General features: G+C 42.4%; 1 long non-coding RNA gene across 1 annotated transcript; it reads left to right on the top strand.

Moving 5' to 3' along the window:
* The first annotated feature begins 8,204 nt into the window (after positions 1–8,204).
* Positions 8,205–8,835, top strand: LOC112845483 (uncharacterized). The gene is made up of 2 exons (XR_003218308.1): positions 8,205–8,264; positions 8,709–8,835. It is a non-coding gene; the product is annotated as an uncharacterized LOC112845483 (long non-coding RNA).
* Positions 8,836–9,541: the final 706 nt, after the last annotated feature.

The raw sequence follows: 9,541 nt of genomic DNA, 5'->3' as shown, positions 1-9,541 counted from the left end.
GTTTTCTATCACTGTGCAAAGGGACTCCAAGATCTAAAAACTGTGTATATTTGATCACTTGTAGGAACTGTGGAATCCAATATGTGGGAGAAACAGGAAATACACTTTTGGTTAGATTCACAGTTTTTGCCTTGTTGGGAGCTTTTAAGGACCAGCCTTGAATTTTACACATTTGATAAGTGAAGACTGGATGCTTAGTGACGAGAGCTGGGATAATCTGGACAGAATCTGCAGCCTGCATCTCCAAATCAGAAATGGCTTAGATCTGACGCTAGCAGACAGGCATGCATGTCTCAGGGTGATTACACACTAACACATTGTGATTAATCACACACATTTGTATACATTTTATTCACAAGATTTAAAAAAAAAAAAAAAAAAAAAACACTATACAAAATGTGTTTTTGTGACAGGCCGCTAGTAACAAAATGCTTAAAGATTTAAAATTGGTTCTTTCCCAAGTTTTCTGTTATGTGCACACACATTCCTTGACTTAGGTGCTTTTTAATTCTCCAACAATGGTCAGTGCCAAGTGTTTACACAAACAAAAAACAAACAAACAAAAACATTACTCAGAAAATGGTCAGGTACAAGAACTGGACTAAAAAGGAGTGGAAAACCAGATAATGTCCAAAGAAATACTTCAGCGTGTGGCTCACGACTTTTGCACAGTACTGTAAATGTTATTAATAATGAAAGATGTCAAAATGTAGCTTCTCATTTTTAAAAAATTCCCATACACATTATTCTTTTCTTCTAGTGAAGGTGCCTCCTCCTTCTGACCTTAGGGTAACTAATTTCTCAGACAGTGACATCACGGTGCGCTGGGAAGCTGCAGATGATGATGATGTTTCTTACCTCACTAAGTGGAGGCGACCTGAGACAGGTGGGAAGAACTATTGGATTGTTGGAGTATTATGAAGTAAAAAATACAATGTCTCAATAAACTGTTGTCCTGTGTCTTAAGGAGCATCAGATATCACTGTCTGCACTCTATGGAGATGGAGCTCAGAGTGAAGCTGTGGCCGTATGCTACAGCACCTGTGAGTCACACATTTTCTGATCCTGAACATTTCTCAAACTCAGGAGGGGAGAGCCTGAAACCATTTACCTAAGTCACATTAGCAGCAGTCATATTCTGTCATATTGTGTCTCTATGTACAATATAGCATTACTAATACAATAACCTGTACGTCAATGAACTTCATTGTGTAATTGATGGCAGTTCTCAAAGTACTAGTCACTTAAAGGTTAAATTTCACATCTAAATTCTCATCTTTGAGTAACTAGAACTCTGAGCTATGAAAAAATGTAGTGAGGTTAAAGTATCAAATCAAAGTATCAAATTCTCTGTTATACTTTACATTTATTTTCTAAAAAAAACACTTTGCTCTGCTGCCAAAATAATTTCCTCCTATAAAGGAAGAAAGTGAGTGTTAAGTGTCGTTAGCTGTGGTACTTTATCTCTTCTATGATGTTGCTGCAGGCTCTGGTGGAGGCCCAACCAGCCTCACGCTTTCTGATGAGACTGCCGTCAGCATGGTGATCAGTTGGGTACCTCCCAATGCTCATGTCCTCCAGTATCACGTGTCCTACACAGCATTGACTGGAGCTGATAGCCAGGATCACACTGTGAGTGGGTCGTAGTCATCACATCTTCACCTCTTCTGGGCTTCAGCCGGCTGTCATGTGTCAGAATTCCAGAAATTCCACAAGTCCCAAAACTTTAAATGAGTTCTGACTGTGTTGGGATGATAGTGTTGTTTGTTGTCTGCAGGTGCTGGTCCCTGGTGGAGAGAAGCAGGTGATGCTGGAGTCACTGCAGCCAGATGCACGTTACAGCATCTTGGTCACCGCTGAGTACCACAACAGAGAAGGAGGCAGCGGTTCAGCTCAGGGCAAAACTGGTGAGTCAAACAAGGGAAAGATGCCAAGACAGCTCAAGTGCAACTTCCAGTTAAGACCGACAGGCTTACATGCAAAAAGTGCAAATGTCCCATTACTTTACCCTTACAGGAGGATATGCATACTTGAAGGTTTCCACATATAGAAACATCAAGGTTTGTGGGCAGTATTGTTTCTACAGCACTACACGTACAGTCATTTTGGTCCAGAGACACAGATTCCTTTCTCTCAGACCACTCCAGTATCTGTGTGTCATGGAGACCAGTATCTGCCGTTGATGGATATCCTATTGTAATCCAGGATGTAAAAGGTATTCTGTAATCACGTCTACAGTGATGTGAAAAGGTGTTTGCCCCCTTCCTGGTTTCCTAGTGTTTTGCATATTTATCACACTTACATGTTTCAGATCATCAAACACATTTTAATATTAGACACAGATAAGACAAGTTAATACAAAATGCAGTGTTTAAATGATGATTTCATAGATTAGGGAGAAAGATTATCCAACCCCCTGGTCCTGTGTAAAAACAAATTGCCCCTCTTGTTAAATGACGAGTTAACTGTGATTAACCAATTTGGAAACCTCAGTTCAGTGTTACTAGACACACTCAGGCCTGATTAATTGCAGACTTGTGAATCAAGAATCAGTTAAATAGAACCTGTCTGACAAAGTGAAACAGGCTAAAAGACCTCAAAAAGCAACACATCGTGTCACCAGCCATCCTCCTGGTCCTCAGTGTTAATGCCCACTTAACTGGGTCCTTCAGTGGAAAGGCTCAAGCAGAGGAAGCCTAATATAACAAGATGAGACTGACAAATATTCTATTTGAATGTTTAAAAAGAAAAATATCACAGTATTTATGCTTTCACTGAGCATATACCTGCATCAATGATGAACTCTCAAGGCTGAAAAGTCCTGGCCTCGGTCAGCCACCGTCCACTCACACACACACGGCTCACATCACCAATCCCTGACTGCTTGATCATAACAGCAATTGGGCTGCTGGGAACATGACGGCCGTTCTTCTCGATGTTAACAAGGTGCTCACCAATCTCCTTGGGAACAAAGGAGATTCCTAAGACAGACAAAACAGATACTGGCTGACACACACCTGAGCCCATCATCTAATCACGTCTTCCCTGTTAAAGATGTTGCCGGGACCGCAGGAGAGGGTGGTGTGTGTGCTACAGGAGCAGTGTGAAAGCCAATAAAAACGTGCTAAACTGCAACGCTGCTGTTGTCGGGTCTTCATTGTCACACATATATCCTTACTAAATTGACTGCATTTTTATTGCTTCAGTTTAGGCATCTGATCAGAATGTTTCCAGGCATGTAGACTTATAGAAAACCATTATCAGTGTAAGTGTAAGCGTTGCTGCAAAAACCCTCCGCACTTGTACCTGCAATATTTCAGCCCAGCCATAGCGCCAGGCGAAGCTCATGACCCTCAAAACATGGAGCGCAAACTCATTTGTGCATCCACAGTGAAGTCTGTTGTTGCCTCACAGAAGACCCCTAAAAAACAGGACATAGAACATACATTACACAGTTGTATCTCTAAATATAATCATAAGCCCATATAACCTTCAAAATGAGACCAGTCTACTGTAATTTAGGTTTTACACAGTTCAGCTGGCAGCTGGCAGAGTTCCCTTTATTCCCTTCATAAAGTTACTCACACAAGTTTGGGCCCTGATTTGATCTGAATTCTGCAATAATCTACACTATTGGACAGACGAGCCAAAAGATCAGATCACCTTCTTTGAATAAAGCTGTGGTGATAACGGGGAGGAAGAAACAAGCACCAGCACAAGCTGGTCTTTGCCAACAGCTATCTCTGCCAGAACAGAGACCAAAGAAAATACACTGACACCTCTGATCTGCTCGAAAAGCTTAGATTCATTTAAAAAAAATAATAAAAACATCAATATACTGGCAACCGTACAAGGTGGGGGGGAAAGCCATCGTAAAAACATTCATGCTTAGACAAACATCCATCCGTCCATCCATTCGCTTCCGCTTATCCTTTTCAGGGGCGCTGGAGCCTATCCCAGCTGTCATAGGGCGAGAGGCGGGGTACACCCTGGACAGGTCGCCAGTCTGTCGCAGGGCTAACACACAGGGACAGACAACCATTCACACCTAGTGACAATTTGGATTATCCAATTAACCTATCCCACAAGCTGCATGTCTTCGGATGGTGGGAGGAAGCCGGAGTACCCGGAGGGAACCCACGCAAACACGGGGAGAACATGCAAACTCCACACAGAAAGACCCCGGCCTGATGGTGGAATTGAACTCAGGACTTTCTTGCTGTGCGGCAACAGTGCTAACCACCGTGCCACTGTGCTGCCTGACAAACACTTAAAAGCAAAGTTCAAATGACAGCTCAAAAGGACCTGTTTACATTCGCGTACCAACTACAACCCTGTTTATTCATGTTTATTCTTGTTTTTAAATCCTTGCCATTGTGATTTGAATTTTGATCTTGTCAATTTCGTCAAACATTTTCATAAAGTGTTATGAAGAGTTGTTCCATGTAGTATGACGGAAACATTCAGACCGTTATAGACCATAACTAAATAAACGGACTGTTTTTTGTTAGCACTCTCTGACTTTGTGAGGCAGTACAGGTTTCTTACCACTGCGGCTGAGTCCTGGTCCCTCTGCTTGAGAAGGATCCACTTTGACCTGAAGGATGTCATTGGAATAGCCTAAACGCAAACAGCCTTTGTCTGATGGCGAGGACAAAGGCTGTGTTAGCATGTTACCTTTGCAGGTATGCTCTCAGTCATTTTTAGCCTCACAGCAGGTGGGTTAAATAAGTTTCCCTGTAATATCGGTTGTTTGGAATATTTCTTGACATGAGCTATGTTTGCGCTCTTTACTCTCCACAACAGTTTTATGGAGCTTTACTTGACCAGACTCTGAGCAGTCAAAGTGAAGTATGTTGGCTGGAAGGCTTGGAGGCCCGTATTTGCCATCCAGGGTCAGAGACCTTCACCTTGTTTTTGGATGACAGCCTGCTCCGATATTCTCTGTGGGCACAAACACCAAAACTCAAGAGACTTTTCAGTGAGAAGAAAAGGCAACCCTGCATGCAAGAGTGAAAGTGAGTGCATACTCACCCTGAATGGACTCTCAGTCTCCCCAGGAGACCATCACAGTCTGCTTCACAGGCTACGTGGGGTGTAGGTGCAGGTGTATGTGCTGTTGCCATTATCCTTAACTGGACATCCACAGAATTGACTTCACCATCCTGTGCAGGAAGACAAGGGATTAGTTCAATCAGATTTAACACCGGTAGTTTTCGGACCATAAGGCGCACTGTTGATGAACAGGTCTGGTTTTATACATGAGGCGTACTGGATTATAAACGCATTAAGCGAAACAAAACAGTCAGATAAGTCAACTTTACTCAACTCTTTCTTCTAGCTTCCTCTACTTCGTACCATTGATTCATTATGTTGAAATCTCTCGCAGCTGCTCTATTCTCATGTTCTACTGCGTGACTGACAGCCTTGAGTTTGAAATCCGCTTCGTAAGCATGTCTCTTAACAGGTGCCATTTTGGGGTCCTTATCCACACAATACAGTAATATTTGTTGAAGCGCAGCGCGTATCACTCCGCGAGGCTGCTGACTACGTAACCGTGATGCTCCGACAATCCATCAAGCGGTGCGACTTCGTAGCTTACCAAAGTCGTACTAAAACATTTTTTGACAGATTTTTGAGCGCCGTGTATTACATAATCGGTTCAAGGTCAGTAAGCACAACCAGAATTCATACATAGGCGCACAATTAAAGGATTTTAAGTGCGACTCATACTCTGAAAAATACGGTACATGCAATATATTTAACATATTGTGTCATATACAAAGCCAGATATACCTGGGCTATAATTTTCAGAGGAGCTTTTCCTCCTTGCTTGGCATCAACTGTGAATTCAGTGGGTTTTCCAACAGCAGACCACTGCTCTGAAGGCCTGGACCGTACGCCTTAACCTAGAGAAAACAATTTTAAACAAACATTAAAAAGGAACAAGTCAAAGATCTACTACAGCCAAAGAAGATCATTTACAGACTTAGCGCTGTGAAAAAATATTTGCCTCCTTTCTGATTTCGTATCTTATTCCATATTTGTCACACTTACACGTTTCAGATCAATACATTTATAATATTAGACAAGAATGTGTAATATTAAACGGCAGTTTTCAAGGGGAAAAAGCTATCCAAACATACTTGGTCCTATATGAAAAAGTAATTGCACCTAAAACCCGATACCTTGTGTGTCACCTCTGACACCAAGAACTGCAGCAAGCGTTTGTGCTAGAGGTCACATTTTGAGTTTGTAAAGATATTTAAGGTAGACACACGTAGTTAGCGGCAGGTGTGTTGTTGATCAAGAGGGCTTAGCCTCTACAGGAGAGCTTTCAGCCATGAAAAGTGTGTCCATCACAAGCCCACACCATGATCTCAGGTCTTGAGGCAACAATCATGAAAACTAATCTTAACTGAGAGTGTTGGATGTCCTCATTGTTGCAGAGCAATGGACAGCATACTCACTGGTTCTGTGGGCCAGCAGCACATGTCACACCATCCATCACCCTTGTCATCACATTCAATCTTGGTCTGAGAGAAACCTGAAGAGAAATAGAGCAACTTCAGAGAAGAAACTGAAGCTGATCAGCACATGCTTCCGATCGCTCGTATTTAAAACTGCTATAATAACTTGTTGGTCTATAATATGTGAAACATATATCAAATGTATCCTTCATGGATGAAATCAAGTCATCTTGAGCCACAAACAACATTCCTATAACAAGGTCGAAGCTGCAATGAGTTTTTGGTAGTGACTTTATATATGCTTTATTTATCTAGTTCCAACAATGGGTTGACGTTAAAAAAAGTGTTTGTTAGTTTTTTAAAAGCGTAATCTGTGCAAAGGACAGCAGATGTTGCAAGAAATCTAAGAATAGTTGTTTAAAGTTATTTGAAGTGGACAAAGAGGATAAGGCGTTTGTAAACCCTGTTGAGGGAAGTCTATCTAGCAAGATATGTAAAGATATTGGAGATTAAAAAACCCCATAGGGAAAACATAGGAAATAATTATTTGTCAGGCAATGACTTGTTGGCAGAAGAAGAGTGGTCCTTGGTAGCCATGACAAGAAGGAGGTCCCATAAATCAGGCTGGGCTGTTTGTTGCTGGCAGGTAAAAGAAAACAGAGAAAAATCAAAATCAGGGGAGTCCAGGCTGAAAAGGTTCATCCCTCGGAATTTTCACTCCAAGATCCCCTGCTGGACCTCCCCCTAGCAGATAAACATAGAGAGGCAGGTGAGCCGAGGGCTCGAACCTGAGCCTCTATGTTATGAACTGCTAGCCACCACATAGCAGAACGTGGAATATCCTTGTATTTAAAGAGCGCAAGGTGCACATCGGGCACCCAGCCTTTCGCAGGAGACCACACATTTTTACACTCAAATACTCACATTTCACACACTCACACCTGCTTTTTTTTCCCTGCCCACCTTTTTCTCCACTTATTTATCAACAACCACTCCTTTTTCATCTCTGCTACCTTGCCTTTATTACATCCTCTTAGCTAGCATCAGTGACCGGAGAGCAACAACAGCAACCCAGTGCTTTTCTCATCATTTCTTTAGTCACGGTCAATTCATTGGCCTCTACGGATTAGCTAAAGCAACTTTACAAAACAAGTTTCCCCGAGAGCCCAGTTGTCATCTTAGCTGCCTAGATTTGAGGACCTAGCTAAGGACGGTAGTTACGGACACAAACACATGTAACTTACGGAAAAAAAGCCTGGGTCCCTCTGTCACTGTGCTTATTAGGTGGTAATAATTTGATGTAAAAGTGTCGGAGACAGTGTGAAAAAATGAAGGCAGAGTTGGTAGCCTGAAGAGAGAAAGTTGCAAGTTGTGGAAGGTGGAGTAATAAGCAGCAATAGTTGAGGAATGAAGAGCTGACAAGCATGGGTATTTTGCGGTAATAAAAGGTAATAAGAGAGCAGGCGGAGGAGTTGGCAAGAGCAGGAAAAAGGAGAAGCGACTTGGCTTCCCCGCCCCCAAGCAAGGGTCGTGGCAGCGAGTCCGTGAGGGGTTCGAACTCGGGCGCTCAGATTCAAAGCGCCACTTCTTACGTCTTACGCCAAACGACCTGAGCTGTACTGTATTTCATTATAATCCTGTCTTGTTGGCCGGCTCCACCGGTGTTGACAGTTCTGTTGACTCACTCTGACTGCAGCCTGCTGGTCGGGGACATGGTTCAGGATCTGGATCTCAGCTACGAGCGCACAGCTGCTCTTTTCTGCTCCGCGCTGCACGCGCTCATGAAGGCACTGGGTAAGATTTCAACAGTGATGTCAGCTTGAGTCTCACGTATACTGGGAGTCAAAGAGGACAAGGAAGAAAATGTGACTCATTGCATGCTCTGCCACATGTTTTATGTTGCTTAACTTTATGTTTTCTGCAGTGCCTTTCAAAGTTTTATCAAGGAGTACACTTCAGGATGTATAATTTGCTCGTTATCAAATTATCAGTATCTTTGGAAACATTTAATACATCGTGATGGTTTAATTGCTGAGTGGTTTTCTGTTGTAGAATTAATATTCATAATAATATTCATACAGAAGTTTTACAAGCCCGCACAGTAAAAATGTATGAATTAAATGTTACTGATGGGCTCTTTTCAAAAACATCAGCGTCTGTGTCACACTGATTTTGATTAACTGACTTATTTTATTGTAACCAAACCTATGCTCATATTGTTGTCTTTTTTTCCTTTAGCGAGGTGGTTTCCTTCCACTTGTAGCAGGACCAGTACTTCTGCCAGCTCCAATCAAAGCTCCGGTGACCAGGAGACCTCAGCATTCGCCAATTCCTGCTGAATTACCGCAAACAGAAAGAACTGGCAGAGGCATTGGAATAGAGGACGATGACACTGAAGACCGAGTAATAGTCTGTCTAAGGGCCAGTGGAATATCAGCTGTAGACTGTAGTGGTGGTTATATTAGATTCAGAGTGTAGAGGAGATGACCCTTTTATGACCAGCAGGAAGGCACACACACACACGCAGGTCTTAGGTTAATGACACACATTGGGTTTACAATGGGGGTTGCTTTTATAAAACTGTTTGTAACAAAGAGTTGAGATTTGCAGAGGGACTCCCGGGCCATGCACATCTCCATTCTCGAAGATGATAAGTGATAGAAGACGAATAAATGGTTGGGAAGTAACTATTAACCCCACTATAAAGACATAAATGGTAACTATAAGTAACCACACAAGAGTTTACTGCAGTGTAACTAAGGGAGGGTTCAGGTCACCTGATCCAAGGCTGACTATATGCTTTATCAAATAGGAAAGTTGTAAGTGTAATGTTGAAAGTACAGAGGGTGTCTGTCTCCTGAATCCAGACTGGGAGCTGGTTCAGAGCAGAGCCCTGAAAGCTGAAGGCTCTGCTCCCATTCTACTTTTAGAAAGAGCTAGTCTGAGAGTGAAGAGCTGTACCGGGTGATGTGGTACCTTAATGTGTTTAAGATATGACGGGCCTCATAATTCAAGACCTTGTTGAAATATTGCCATGTCTTTATAACTCAGTCTTCCTACGTGTTGCATCA

The sequence above is a fragment of the Oreochromis niloticus genome, unplaced genomic scaffold (assembly GCF_001858045.2).
Source record: "Oreochromis niloticus isolate F11D_XX unplaced genomic scaffold, O_niloticus_UMD_NMBU tig00007541_pilon, whole genome shotgun sequence".
Taxonomy (NCBI): domain Eukaryota; kingdom Metazoa; phylum Chordata; class Actinopteri; order Cichliformes; family Cichlidae; genus Oreochromis; species Oreochromis niloticus.
Note: the sequence above shows the minus strand (reverse complement) of the source record. Positions and strands in the feature narration are given on the sequence as shown.